The 15,897-nt window shown below is 31.2% G+C and overlaps 1 pseudogene; it reads right to left on the bottom strand.

Moving 5' to 3' along the window:
• Positions 1-315: 315 nt before the first annotated feature.
• On the bottom strand, positions 316-12,452 carry LOC107021847 (annotated as a pseudogene).
• Positions 12,453-15,897: the final 3,445 nt, after the last annotated feature.

The raw sequence follows: 15,897 nt of genomic DNA, 5'->3' as shown, positions 1-15,897 counted from the left end.
GATACAATTGTGGTGCTGAGGAATTTTTAAATCCAGAAGCTTTTAAATTAAATGGATGCGTAATTATTCTTGTCCCAATTCTATCAAATTCAAACCTTCCTACAACAAATCATCTTCAGTTATATTTTACAGTAATTGTTGTTAAGTTTGATATTTATAATAATGAAGGATATTTTAGTCAACTTAATGATTATTGTACGATAGAGTCAATCAAATAATAAAAATGTTATTAAACCAAAACAAATGGTACAATTTATTTGAAGTATATAATTACAATACAATAAAAATTAAATACGATACAATATAATAAAATATAATACAATACAAACAATATGCATCACATATAAATAAAAAGATGCTCAATTTATTATATGGCTTATTTTGCTCCAATTCCTTGAATTGTAGGTTTAATTTCATCATGATATTCATATTTTGATAGATTCAACTAGTAACAAGCTAATCATATTTTTAAGTTTGCCGTTGGAGTTTGTATATGCATCTTCTTCTTTGTACAACATGTCCATCACACGTGTAAAATTTAGAACTCGTTCAAGGACAAATATTGGTACTTCAGTAGGGCGAAGAAGTTCTTTGTTTACATCCTTCCATCCATTGATGACTTCTTTATGATACTTCATGTATGCGTCTTGCTTTGAAGCTCCATATTCTTTCATGTAGCATTCAATAATTGAAGCTACATGTCCTCTTTGTTGTTCAGCCTACATTAAATAAATTTCAACATCTTCAGTATAACTAAATTACTATAGTTTTAGCATATTTTTTTTATCATATTGGAAGATTCTTAGTTAATTCTTAAGTCAATATAAAATAAATTCACTATATACAATTCATTCCGTTTGTATACTTATGGAGGTATATTTGAAGCAAATCCGTATATAGATTATAAGATGGAGAAATTGACATAACTAGTCATTCAAGAAAATTGTAGCTAACAAATATATGTGTTTTGTATATTGGTCTTGTGCATGTAATTACTCCCCACCCCCACCCCGGCCCCAATCTCATATTTTACTTGTTATATTTCACTTCTTGCATGTCAGTTTGAAAAATCTTAAGAGTTAAAAAGTGAATTATATTAATTTAATATTTTAAAAAAAACTATATAAAAGTACTTCAAGTTATCATTTTCCGCATATTTATATCGTCAAAAAATATACATCAAAATGTTGATAAAAAAATAATCTTATTTGACTCTCGAAAGATAAAACATGATAAATAATATTAAAAATGAAGGGATCGTATATCTTTTTGTCAACCAAAAACATGTCTAACTTGCTCCTGAGAAGTTATACTTACTTCATGTCCAATAATATCGTCCATTGCTCTACAAATGATTGAGGATGCTCGTACAATCAAAGGTTCATTCATTAACCATTCATAAGTTTGTTTGGGTATGAATTCCTCCATACCAACCAAGGAAGAAGCTGTTGCCATAAGACAGCCACAGCTTACAAGTGCATTCTCCAAGTGCTCTTCACATTTTGGAATAATATTGCCACCATCTAACCACTGGGCTTCCTTAAAATAGGCCCTCACCAACTTCTTCAACTAACAAGAATTAATTAGAAGTAATTATACATATGGGAGGGAAATGGGGAGTGGTTAAAGGGAATTCATCGTTACGTGGGAAAATCAAGTTGAAAATTTAGAGTCATCAATAATTTGTGTATTACTTAACTAACATATTTATATTTAGTTGGTTAACTAATAATATTACCTCATGTTTTGCATAGTATACACGGTCTGATTTACATTCTTTGGCCAATACTTGTTCCATTTCACTATACACGTCTAGAAAGGCTTCATAAGCAGGCCTCAAATATGGTGCGATTGAATCAATTGCATTGATATCCCATCTAAAAATTACAAACAAATCGATTTACTTTATGTCTTGTAAATTAATTTCACACAAATACATGTTTTTCATTAATGAGCTAGGGATTGTAAAAAAATTAAGTTAATTTTTCTAAATCGATTTAATTTAGGAAGTTTGTGTTTTATATCTTTGGATTGCATCGGTGAAAGGTGCAAGTTCATCAAGTGTTCCATAAGCATCATATGTATCATCAATGATGGAGCTCATCTTTAGTACTTTAGTCATCATTGTTCTAGCACGACTATATTTAGGCTCAAAATATATTTTCTAGTATCCAAAAATAACACTCAACCAATCTATCTCTTACATATGGAAATTTGTTTGCAAAATCCAAATCTTTCCACCACCTACATATATCATAAAATCGACGATTTAGTAGTATCATACATTAAGGAATTAATACATATGTAGATATATTTGTACCTTGTAAGCTCACTAAGCTCTCTTTGGTGCATCTTTTGTAGCATGTTGAAATCCAATTTTGCAAATTTTAAAAGCAAATTGTCACGTGCATCATTGTTTTCGTAAATGGGTATGTATTTCCTAGCTCCCATCCTTGATGCAGTCTTGTGAATAGGTTGGCTTAAGGTTTCAGTAATTTGAACCTTAATCGAGTCATTATTTGTAACGACCCGCTAGGTCGTTTTGAGAACTAGGAATGGTTCGACTCCTTTTGAAAATTTAAGAGGTATTTTAAACTATTTGATAACTAGGAGTACTTAGTTGATACATATATCTATATTATAATTAATATACTTGAATAATAATTGGTCAAATTCTTTTTTTTAATAACCCTTACCATTTGACTATATAATTAAAACAAATCAGTTAGGTTATTTTAGAAGAAGAAAAAAAAATATATAAAGGTTAGAAACTACCTGGAGACGAGAGGGACCGACGGCTGCGGAGAACATTAATTTCCAGGTAAATCAGTCCAAATTTGTAAAGGTTTATGTGTAATTGTATGGTACACTTGCATTAATATAATAAAATAAGATTTTGAGAGGATTAAATGGTAATGTATAGTCACTGTAATGTTTTTTTAAAACTATAATGTGGCATAGGATTTATTTGATATTGGCGGCCAATGATTGCTTAATCATTGGATACAATTGGTTTCTCATGCAATTATATGCATATTCCTTTACAAGTTAGACAGTTGACAGTACCATTTGAAGAAAACGAAAAAAAAGAACGTGGTCTGCATTATCGTATTCCTTGATTTTCTTATTAATTCTTATTTGTATTTCTTTTATCAAATTATGATACTAGTTTTTGATATATTGAGATAGTAATTAATTATTAGGTGTATATTATATGATTTAGCATTGAATCTAGGGTAATTGGAGAGGTTAAGGTTAAGTTCTTGGCTTGAAATTTGACGAATTGGCATATAAATTATACCAAGATTTGACGCTTGATTTGAGATATGAATGAGTTTAGGGTCTATGATATACATATAATAATATGAATGTCTACAAACTCGCTTATTTATGAATATTGCATCATTGGTAGATCGTGAACATTACGAAACTTTGCAAAAAGGGAAGGAACTATCTTGAAGATTCGTGACACGAATTTGGCACTTGAGGTATGTTAAGACTTTTAGACTTGTTGAAGGACGTTTTCCTAATTAAAGATAAAAAAATGAAAATAGACAATGGAGTAAGGGGGAAAAATGGTGGTCTCGTATCAATGGTGTGACGGGTATTGGTACGAGTACCGGTGTTATAAAAAGGAAAATTTCTATTATAGAATGTGGATTGAAATTTGAGAATGCCAAAGCATATGGGCATTAGCTGATATATTATTGACTTGAATTCCTTGTGTGATTGTGTTTTATTTATTTCACCCGTATAGTTGTGATAATTGAGGTGGTTATGTATTATGTTCATATTGATTGATTGAGATGCATCATCATCCCCTATATTGAAATAATATTGTGTACATGCATAGACATGAGATTGAGTATAAGTTGGGCACGTGGAGATCGTCCGTGCTGGGGATGGTGAGATGTTAAGATTGTAATTTGGGCACGTGGAGACCGTCCGTGCGAAAATTGTTTGATATTATGATAGTGCGTTGAGATCGTCCGCACAGACACGTGGAGATCGTCCGTGTCGGTATATGGACCTCGCGAGTCCCCCATGGGTCATGAACTCTCGATGTATTTCCGAGGAGTATCATGTATATACGGTTGAGTGAGTACTGGGTATTCTGAGACATATCATTACATGGTATCATATTGCATTGCATTTCATCCCATCATTCATTCTTGATGATTTTATGTTTCGTTTGGTGTTTGGAAAATACTTAATGTTGATTTCCTTTATTGATGAAACTTAAATAGTAAGTGTAATATATATATATATATATATATATATACTTGTATAATCTAAGAATTTATTTTCTTATATAACTCCCGTCACTACTTCTTCGTTGTCGGTCAATGAGACATACTGGGTACACGTGGTTTCGTACTCATACTACACTTGCTGCACTTTTGTGGTGCAGATTGAGTGATTGACTTTCAATTTGGGAACGTTCTTCGAGATTGGATATGAGTTTGAATTATCTTGGAGTTGTGGTGTGCTGTTTGGGATATTCTGCGGCCCACACCTTCAGTCTACCTCTATTTATTAGGTTATTTTGTTATGCTGATAGGATAATTCTTATGTTTAGATTTTTATATTAGTTTGGAATTGTATCATATTGTAGAAGCTCTTGTACTTATGACACTAAATCTTGGGGTAGTTTTATTTATATTCCGCATTTATTTGAATACTTAGTATGTTAGATATTAGTTTGATACTTATCTTTCTCACGTTTAAGTTGAATTGGTGATACTTGTTGGGTTGGCTTACCTATCGGTTGGGAACATAGGTGCCATCACGACTCGTGATTTTTGGGTCGTGACAAATTGGTATCAGAGCCCTAGGTTCATCGGTCTCACGAGTACAAGAGCTGAGTCTGTGGAGTCTTACGGATAGGTGCGGAGACGTCCGTTACTTATCTTTGAGAGACTACAGGACTTTAGGAAACTTTCTTCTTTCATTCCTAATCGTGCGTGTGTGGTTTGGTTTAAGGTCAAAATTCTTGTTTCATTCTCTCACCAACGGTGAGGAGACATTTTCAAATTTGACATTTGTGGTAGGGGATGATATTATGCAGTTTAGTACGTAAGTTGTGTGGTTATAAAAATAACTTAGTATTGAGCATTTCGAATTTTAATAATGAAATTGACGAGGTTTGAAATAGTAAGAACAACTTTCTCAAGGTGTGATTTAGACAAGGATACTTGAACTTCATTTGAATTTACTAGGGACAATTTTATAACATGTGTTTATGATATGTGAATAATTTAGTAATGAAATGGTATATGTTGATGCCTTGAAGATAATGATAAGATTAGGAACATTCAATTGATCAAATAAGAGTTTAGCCATTATGGTAAGGCTATGGGAAAAAGTTGAGTAGAGATATAAAATGTGATCACTTATCATGATGTTGAGAGACTAAGATTTGTTATAAGATTTGTATGACATATTTCCCTTTTTATCCTTTAGAGTGGAGGTATATTGAAGATAAATTGAATAGTTCAAGTTGAATGGCACGATGACCATATTGATATTTCATTTGATAGAATCAACAAGGTGAGTTAAGTTAAATACATCAAGAGATTATAAAAGGCTATACTAATATCGACTAGCAAGAATATTTTAATGAATAATTAATGATAAATAGTGATAAATTCATATTGCGGGGAGCTTTTTATATATTGAATTAAGGATCAGTAATATTGTTGAAATTGAGAGGGGAGAGAAAAAAAATTCTTTTGTCAAAGGATGTTGGAAAGGATACTTGTATGAAGCTATATGAGAACACTTGTAGAGATGGGTACAAAATAGTTATGAATCAATACACAGATCATAGAACAATACAGTGATGATTGGTTATATTACCTCCGCAAATAAATAACTGTATTTGAGTAACCTGGGTTGTCCAAAGTATAGTTCGATATGCTCTCGGTTGACTATAATTTTATTTCGAAAGTGGATCTACTTTATTTTACGTAAGTATGTACCTTATTTTGAATCTGGATATGCTTTGTGACCTTTTCTCTTATGCCTATACATATTCCTACACCTGTAGATGGTTCTTAGTGGTAGATCGATTACATCGATCTTATATTGACTTAATAGTATATGACACGTGGAAAATCATAGTTATTTTATATGAGGAAGATTTAAACATCATTTGGTTATGGATTGAATTTCTCATTGTCATGAAATTTATGACTATAAGTGTAAGACACTAACTTCAAATATTCTAATATTTAAAAATTTAAGTGGCAGGATAGTATCATTACCCATTTAAGAAAGGCATCATTGTCTCTAAAGTTTCACTGTGAGGAATAAGGGTTGCTTCACCTATTCGTCTTAAGTTGTGATACTAGTGATGCTATGTCTCTTTTAGAAATCATTTAAATGGTGCAAGAATTTTTTTTAAGGGCATTCCATGTGAGATTGATATAAAAAATTAGTATTGACTTATAGTTAAACACTTGGCCTATTTCTATTATTTCTTATTGGAATACTTTGATAAATTTGAAAGAACGATAACAAGACTTGTTGAGTAAGGAATTTTGTTGGATCAAGTACATTTTTATTGGGTGTTTCTATCATATTGAGATTCCTTTGTTATTATTTTCATCTAGAATATATTGGTATACTCCCATAGTAGGAAGGATCACGAGCATTATTTGAGGATGATTCTCTAGACTCTGAAGAAAATTAAGCTTTGTTCATGTTTTTTTTTAAGTGTGGATTTCGATTAGTTTGGTGGCATGGTTGAAATGTAAGTGACCAAGAAATGTATTAACAGGGATCCCAAGAGAATTGAGGCAGTTTGAAATTGGGACTGGCCTATTTTAGCTATGATATTTGGATTTTCTTACGCCTAGTTGGTTAGTATCAATGGTGCTCGCATTCATTACACATGCATTAACTAGATTAACCTAGAAATAATCGGCTTTTCAATGGTTTGATGTGTGTGAGGTGAGTTTTCTAAAGCTCAATGTTGGGCTATTGCCCATGTTTCAACCAAGGGGCTCATCGTCTAATCCTACTTGAAAATGAATTGGATTTATTCTCTTTATTTTGTTTTCAATTCTATTAGGAAAAGGATTTGAATTGTAATCCTATTTCCAGTTGGTTTTGACTTGTAGAAAAAAAAAAAAACACAACTCTATAAATAGAGGATGGTCTTGAGGGAATAACTCAACTACTCAGTAGTATTTCTTTTGAAAGACTTTAGGACATAATAGATTTTTTTTTAGAGAGCTTTTAACAAGAGAAGAGAGAGGAGAGAAGAGAGAAGAAAAAGGTTTGTTTTGCTGCATTTTTTCCTTCGACCAACAAACTTCAGATTGTATTTCCTGATTAATTAACCGTTGGATCGAGCTGAAATTTGGATTGAGTGTTCGTGACATGTTAATGGTTGATTTGAACGGTGGAGATCGAATTCAGAGGTTAGTATGATACTGTTTTTAGGCCCGAACAACAGCTGTGTTTGGATGGTCTTTCTTTATATTTATCTTTTGGTTGGGTATTAATGAAGAAAGGTAAGTAATAGCTTATGCTTCGAGATAGTTGAAAGTTCAAGACAAGAACTGTCTTAGTTATAGCTTAAACTTGGTGGTGGTGGTGCTTGCATTAAAATTGTAGAGGCATTTATTTATAGTGTGTATTGCGAGGTGTTTAGTATAAGTTTTAATAAGAGAAATCTAAATTTAATACAATGGATATGGAAGTTTCTCAAGGATTATGGAATGATTAATCTTTATCGTATGGACAAAACAAATGTGCTAGTAGATTACTTAGGGCGAAATACAGTGAGTATGGGTAGTCTACCTTTGTTACATGAGGTGAGATGCTTATTCATGTTCGATAGTTTGGTGATGGAAATTTGTGTACGACTTACGATAAGGTGTTATAAGGAGAAGTCAAGGAAGAAATTCTTGGTGGTGAATGAGTTTTAAGTATTATAGACTTAATTATGTTCTTCCAATATGTGAGCTGACTAGATTAATCATGAAAGAGTTCGATAGTTCAATTTTTTTATTTTATCTAGAGGCAATTGGAGTATATTTTATTTTGAAGCAATATTATCGATAGTATCGTATGAAGGGATTGAATTTGTATCTCGTGTTTGAATTGTTATCAAGAAAATTATGAGCACCAAAAGCATGAAAGTAGGAATTAAATGATGCTTTTATACTAGAGTTGGAGTGGAAATATATTGTTATGAAATTTTTGGCAGGGTTGCCACGTATCTTGTGCAAGTTTGACGTTATATGGGTTATAATGGACCGATTTACCAAGTGTATATATTTTATATTAGTTCAGATTACTTGTAGTTTGAATAAGTTAGTCTAGATTTACATTCAGGAGATAGTTACCTGTATGAGATGCCCATTTTAAATTTATTTGAGATACATAATTGATATCTCATGTCTGGATGTCTATGCATATGGAGTTGGTACTAGGTTGGATTTTATTACAAGCTTTCACCTTCAATGGTCTGTTGATAAACTATTTAGGTCTTAGAGGACATGTTTCAGGCGTGTGTGAGCAACTTTAGTGGTGATTGGGTCAAGTTCTTATTTTTAGTAGAGTATACATAGAACAACAATTATCATTTGAATAGTGAGATAGCGTCATTCGAGATATTGCATGGTAGGACATATTGATATCCAAAAGATAAATATGATGTATTGAGCTGATTGGGTTGTGGGACACTGATCGATTGAGAAAATTCTTATATAAGGTCAAGTTCTTCAAGATAGGTTTCTCATCGCTTAAAAACAGGTGAGAGTTATACAAATTAAAAAGGTTCGTGATTTATAGTTCATGATTGGAGAACATGTTTTGTTAAAGGTTTCACTCATAAAAGGTGTGATGAGATTCAAAAAGAAAGGAAAGTTGAACTTGAGTTATATTGTTTTTTTTTTTATTGTTGAGTGTAATAGTAATGTTTTTGATATTGAAGAAGTATCATCTGGATGATCAGGCTACTAAGGAGTACAATTCAAACATATAGACCAGATATCTCTAACTTTTTGAGCGTCTATTGATATCCTATTATTTTACCGTTCGAGGACGAACGTTTGTTTTAGTGGTAGATGATGTAACGACCCGCTAGGTCGTTTTGAAAACTAGGACTAGTTTGACTCCATTTAAAAATTTAAAGGGGTATTTTTAAACTATTAGATAACTATGAGTACCCAATTGATGAAACTTTTATTAAATAAGTAATATAGATAATAGGTTAGTGGGGTTTCACGGTTAATAAACTCTTGTTTAAAAAAAAAAATGGATGCGAAACCTTACCACAGGCGACCAGCGAGAGGGAGAAAAATCATAGCCATTGTTCAGGTAAAGATATGAGATATTCGTTCTTTTCAATTCTATATATAGTAATATATTGTCGGAGTGCTTGGGATTATGTTATTATTTTATGCTATATTGATAATGGGTGATAAGAAATAATGGGTAAGTTGGTGATGATTACTAAATTATATTACATTGTTAGCAATTGGGTTAGTATTCAAAAATATATATATATATATATATATAAATCGATCGAAGTCGAATAGTTGAATGGCTGCAGGTTAATGTTTTCTGTGATTTTGTCAAAAGAATTTATTATATATATTGTTAGTTTCAGAATGGTAGGAATAAGATTGAGCCAATCATTGTCAATGATTGCCAATGATTGGAATTTGATAAATATTCTAGAAAATTGGCACTTGTTTACAAATGGGTTTCTGCAAAAAAAAATAATAATAATAATGTATACAATGATAATAGATTTTTTAATTGGTAATTAATTATTAGGTGTTATTTTATATGATCTAACATTGAATTTTAGTCCATTTGAAGAGGTTAGAGTTAAGTTCTTGGCTTGAAATTTAGCAAGTATGAAAAATTTGGCATGCCAATATATATCAAGATTTGGAGTTTGTTAAAAAATATGAGTGAGTGTTAGCGTCTATGATAGACATATAATAATTTGAATGTCTACAAAAATTGCTTACTTACGAATATTGCAAAATTGGTAGATTGGGAACGTTCCGAAACCTTGCGAAAAGGAAAGGAAAAATCTTAAAAGATTCGTGGCACAAGCTCGGCATCTAAGGTATGTTAAGACTTTTTAGACTTGTTGAAGGACGTTTTCCTAATTAAAGATTAAAAAAAAATGAAAATAGACAAGGGGTAAGGGGGAAAGATGGTGGTCTCGTATCAATGGTGTGACGGGCATTGGTACGAGTACCGGTGTTATAAAACGGAAAATTACTATTATAGAATGTGGATTGAAATTTGAGAATGCCAAAGCATATGGGCATTAGCTGATATATTATTGACTTGAATTCCTTGTGTGATTGTGTTTTATTTATTTCACCCGTATAGTTGTGATAATTGAGGTGGTTATGTATTATGTTCATATTGATTGATTGAGATGCATCATCATCCCCTCTATTGAAATAATATTGTGTACATGCATTGACATGAGACTGAGTATAAGTTGGGCACGTGGAGATCGTCCGTGCTGGGGATGGTGAGATGTTAAGATTGTAATTTGGGCACGTGGAGACCGTCCGTGCGAAAATTGTTTGATATTATGATAGTGCGTTGAGATCGTCCGCACAGACACGTGGAGATCGTCCGTGTCGGTATATGGACCTCGCGAGTCCCCCATGGGTCATGAACTCTCGATGTATTTCCGAGGAGTATCATGTATATACGGTTGAGTGAGTACTGGGTATTCTGAGCCATATCATTACATGGCATCATATTGCATTGCATTTCATCCCATCATTCATTCTTGATGACTATATGTTTCGTTTGGTGTTTGGAAAATATTAAATGTTGATTTCCTTTATTGACGAGACTTAAATAGTGAGTGTAATATATATATATACTTGTATAATTTAAGAATTTATTTTCTTATATAAACTCCCGTCACTACTTCTTCGTGGTCGGTCAATGAGACATACTGAGTACACGTGGTTTCGTACTCATACTACACTTGTTGCACTCTTTGTGGTGCAGATTCGATTCCAAGTAGGAGCACATCTCGAGGAGCAGTTTGAGTCCGAGTTTGGAGTGTCTTGGAGTTGTGGTGAGCTGCTTGGCTGTTCCGTGGCCCACACCTCCCTCTATCTTTTACTTATTCTGTTATTCAGTATTCAGACAGGATATCCCTTATGTTAGATTTGTCCTTTTAGTTTCAGACTTGCATCGTATTTTAGAAGCTCTTGTACTCATGACACCATTTCTTGGGTAGTATTTTTTTTCAGTTTTCCGCATTCGTACTTATAAGAACTCAGTGTTGGAGATTTGGAAATTTGTTGTCTTTTCACTTATTTGTTAGTTAAGTTTGTTAAGATATGTTGGTTGGCTTACCTATTGGTTGGGAATATAGGTGCCATCACGATTCGGGATTTTGGGTCGTGACATTATTATTCGAGTTGGAGAGCATAGATTCGAGATGAGTGATAGTAAAAGTAAGAGCTTCTTCAAGAATTTCCTCCCCGCGTACTCTTACATGTACTGCTTCATGTAGACTCAATAATCCTTGAACATCATGAGTAAGATTTTCTTTGAATTTTCCATCATGATCTATGAATTTCTTGAAGACATCTGCGAATTAAGTATCGTCTTTTTGTTGTTAGCAAATATAAAGAAATTTAATTTGTTACAAATCGTAACAAGACATAAACCTTCATAAGAGTTTTTTGCTGCCAAATTTTCATTTCAATTTATGTAATATAATCTGATTCGGCACAAGATTTAAGAAAGAAGTGAAGATTTGAAAAAGGTGTTGATGAGTAGCATTTGTGTGCAGTAAAACTTTTAAATTAAACATGCCATAATTGATATTTAATTTGTATTGTTATAAAAACTTAAATGCAAATTGTGAGTTTAACAAATGTAAAGATAGAGCACATTTACCAGAAGATATGTAATGTCCTTGTTGCCTTAGTAGTCGAAAACGAAGAGCAACAACGTAAAGATTGTCATCATTATTCTCACTTTGTAGTTGAGAATCAAAAATGTTTTGAATGGATGTTTCGATTTCATTATGAAAATGATATGCTACCCCCAATCGTTGAATTGTGTCTATCAACACAAGTTTTTGAGTGCTATTATCACAGGTTTCCACCAATATTTTCCTGAATGTCTCTTTTAACTCATCACTTCATGTTTCTCTTGGCTACTTATTTCCTGCAGGACATCCAAAATCATTAGCAGCATACTATATTATAATTAACAAATTAAATATTATAATATTTCTCTAGTAAAAAAAAATAAAAGGTATAACATGCAAAATTAAGCTAGCAACAATATAATAAGGAGATTTTAAACAATTATTCATTCATGGTATATATGTGTTAACTCACAGGAGTATAAGAAAGGAAATGATATCCCCAAACAGTTGAGTGAAAATTAGCTAAGTGACGAGACTTATTATTAGGAGAAGTAGTAGTCATTGCTTCACCCTACTCTTTTTTTCTTTTCGAGATTTGTGATTTTAAGTTGTGTTAATAGGATCACCTATTTATAATGTACGTACTAGTAGTTACCACCACTTGGTCTAGTGCTTACAGTCATCTGTCTTTATCTTTTAAATGGCATGATATAAACATTGTAAAAAATTGCATAAATATTACTCAAAAAGAATTTATGAATGAGAATTTAAAGAAATTATGATGAACTATTATTATTTATGTTGTTTGGAAGAAAGTTTCATTAGAATGATATCAAAGAGGAGATTTTTTATTTATTGAAATTGAAAAGGATGGTTAATTATGCAATAATAACATATTTGGTATCATCTCATATAAGTTGGGTTTGAGAAGAATAGAGTGTGTGCAGACCTTATACGTATCTTTGTTTGATAAAGAGGATGTTTACGATAAATCCTCAGATTAAAAAATCGTCCTTCAAAACATGATTTGAAAGTATTGTAACAATAAAAAATTTAGAAAATCGCTGCCTTTAAAAAAAAATTATTTTTTTCAAAATGGAAATCGTTGCCTAGGCAGCTATTTTCTAAAAAAAAGAAAAAAAATTTTAAAAAATTGAAAATCGCTGCCAAGGGAGCGATTTAATTTTTTTTAAAAAAAATATCACATTTTGCAAAATTGCTGCAGTAGCAGCGATTTTGCCGTTTTGGTTAATATAAAATTTTATATACCGTTTTAAAATTTTTGTTAATATTTTATACCCTTTAGACTCCGGACTCAAAAAAATAATCATAGTTATAAAATTAAAGAAAAAGTAAATCTGCATAATACTAACTGTAATGGTAAGGGGATATATAGGGGCTCTAGATTAGAACCTTACTCTACCACTAGGAAGCAATAAAACGTTTGATTATATACTAACAGTATACCTTAATTATCGATTTTCATACCTTCCTATCAAATGTTATATCAGCAATGAGATATAGTTATATTATAATTTATGGGCACGTGTTTTTGTTTTGTTTTGTTTTCTTCTTAATTAGTATTTGGCAACTCAATAAGGCATTTTGGGTCTCTTCAATTTGGTGGATTATCAAAACTTTAATTGGACCGCAAAGAAATAAAATTTTAGAGCCACACGAGTCTTTATGTCACATATAAATAATTTGAGTTATTGCACTTTATTATTGTATTCTTTTTACGTGTGATAAGAGGCTAGATAAATATATATGCACGGAAGTAGAATTAGAGTTTTAAGAATTTGAGTTCAAACTTACGACCGAATTTGTAACTAGTCATCGTAATTATTGAGTTTATAATTAAATATTTTTATACATATTAATAAAATGTTTTATATTAAGATAAAATTTAAATAAATTATAAATTCATTCAAATATTTAAAGAGGTGTTTGAATTGACTTAAAAGTTAATCAAATTTATTTTTAAGTCAGTTCTTGACTTCTGAAATGTTTGGCAAATACAAAAAATGACTGACTTAAAATAAATTACAAACAGTTTGGCAAAATAAAAAATAACTTAAAATAAGTCAGAAATCAAAAATAAATCTCTTCCTACTTTTTACTTTTTAACTTAAAAATCATTTTAATTTATTTTTTTTTATTTTTAACTTAAAAACTATTTTTTTAAAAATCAATCCAAACGGACTCTACACTTTTGACTCCTCTCATTTGTATGTGGTAGATTTGTATGGCTGATATAGCTATCTTTGTCAACGTGTTTAACGTTATCAACTCCATACCTTGATCAGAACAATATTATTTCATGGGGGGACAACCTCCATTTGAACTATACAAGAAGACAGAATGTAACAACCAGTTTAGTAGGTTCGAGCAGTAAAATTATTTTGAAAATAACTGACTGGATCGACGGATCAGGCGACGGACCGTCATGGTCACGACGGACCGTCGAGGGTCTTCGTTCCAAAACACTTCAACTCTGAAATCTGGGTACTGAGATCGACTCTCTGAACTTCACGACGAAATTGCAGCACGGACCGTCGTAGATACGACGGACCGTCACAAACCCCTTTATAATAAAACGTTTGATTATATACTAACAGTATATCTTAATTATCGATTTTCATACTCTCCTATCAAATGTTATATCAGTAATGAGATATAATTATATTATAATTTATGGGCACGTGTTTTTGTTTTGTTTTGTTTCTTCTTAATTAGTATTTGGCAACTCAATAAGGCATTTTGGGTCTCTTCAATTTGGTGATTATCAAAACTTTAATTGGACAGCAAAGAAATAAAATTTTAGAGCCACACGAGTCTTTATGTCACATATAAAAAATTTGAGTTATTGCACTTTATTTATTGTATTTTTTTTACGTGTGATAAGAGGCTAGATGAATATATATGCACGGAAGTAGAATTAGAGTTTTAAGAATTTTTGAGTTCAAACTTACAATCGAATTTATAGTTAGTCATCGTAATTATTGAGTTTATAGCTAAATATATATATATATATATATATATATATATATATATATAAAATGTTTAATATAAATATAAAATTTAAATGAATTATAAATTCATTCAAATATTTAAGGAGGTGTTTGAATTAGCTTAAAAGTTGATCAAATCTATTTTTAAAAGTTTGAAAAAAATTGAGGGTTTAAAAGTTGAAGCACTTTGAAATTTTGTGAATGGAAGCTATTGTATCACTTGAAATACCCCTCAAACTAGTCCGTCCAACTTCAAATTTTCTATTTATATTTGAGTTAAGAAGGATGGAATAAATAAATACAATTTACAAAAGATATTTTTTTTTCCAATTTATTTGAAGTGCAAAAGGTCAAAATACTTAAACTTCTGTTATGAATTTTGGTACAAATTCGTTTAAAGTTCTTAAAGTAAAATTAGTAATATGAAATTATAAGAAATACACTGCAAGCCAACATAACTAATGATCCAAAATATTCTTATAAGCTAAAAATATTAAGATGAAGGAGAAAACAGTTTCACCTTCACACGAGATGACATAGAGGGAATACTATTATTTTCAAATATTGGCTAAGAGCAGGGACGGACCTATGTGAAAGTTAGGAGTTCATTCGAATTTTTTCATTGAAACATTACACTATATATAAGGTATACTTTTAGTTTAAGCATATACATAATAAAATGAATCCCGCCCCTCAACAACTAAAGAGGAGAGTGGCTCATTGGCTAGGGTATTCATTGTTGATTTGAATGTCTCAAGTTTGATTCGCTTATCAATTTCTTTTAACCTTTTTGTTTTTACTTTGAAAAGGTTGAGATGAGCTCAGGTTTTAAATGTAGAATACCTAATAAAATGTTTCAATATTTTTGGATTCAATTTAAAATTGTATTATTTTTGTTTATTTTTATTATTAGTCACAATATTTATATTTTTGTCTTTTATTCTTCTTATTTATATTGTTCATTTTATTTTTAGGTAACTCTCTTCTCATTTCTAA

This window comes from Solanum pennellii, chromosome 6 (assembly GCF_001406875.1).
Source record: "Solanum pennellii chromosome 6, SPENNV200".
Classification (NCBI taxonomy): domain Eukaryota; kingdom Viridiplantae; phylum Streptophyta; class Magnoliopsida; order Solanales; family Solanaceae; genus Solanum; species Solanum pennellii.
This window is presented reverse-complemented; position numbering and strand designations above follow the sequence as displayed.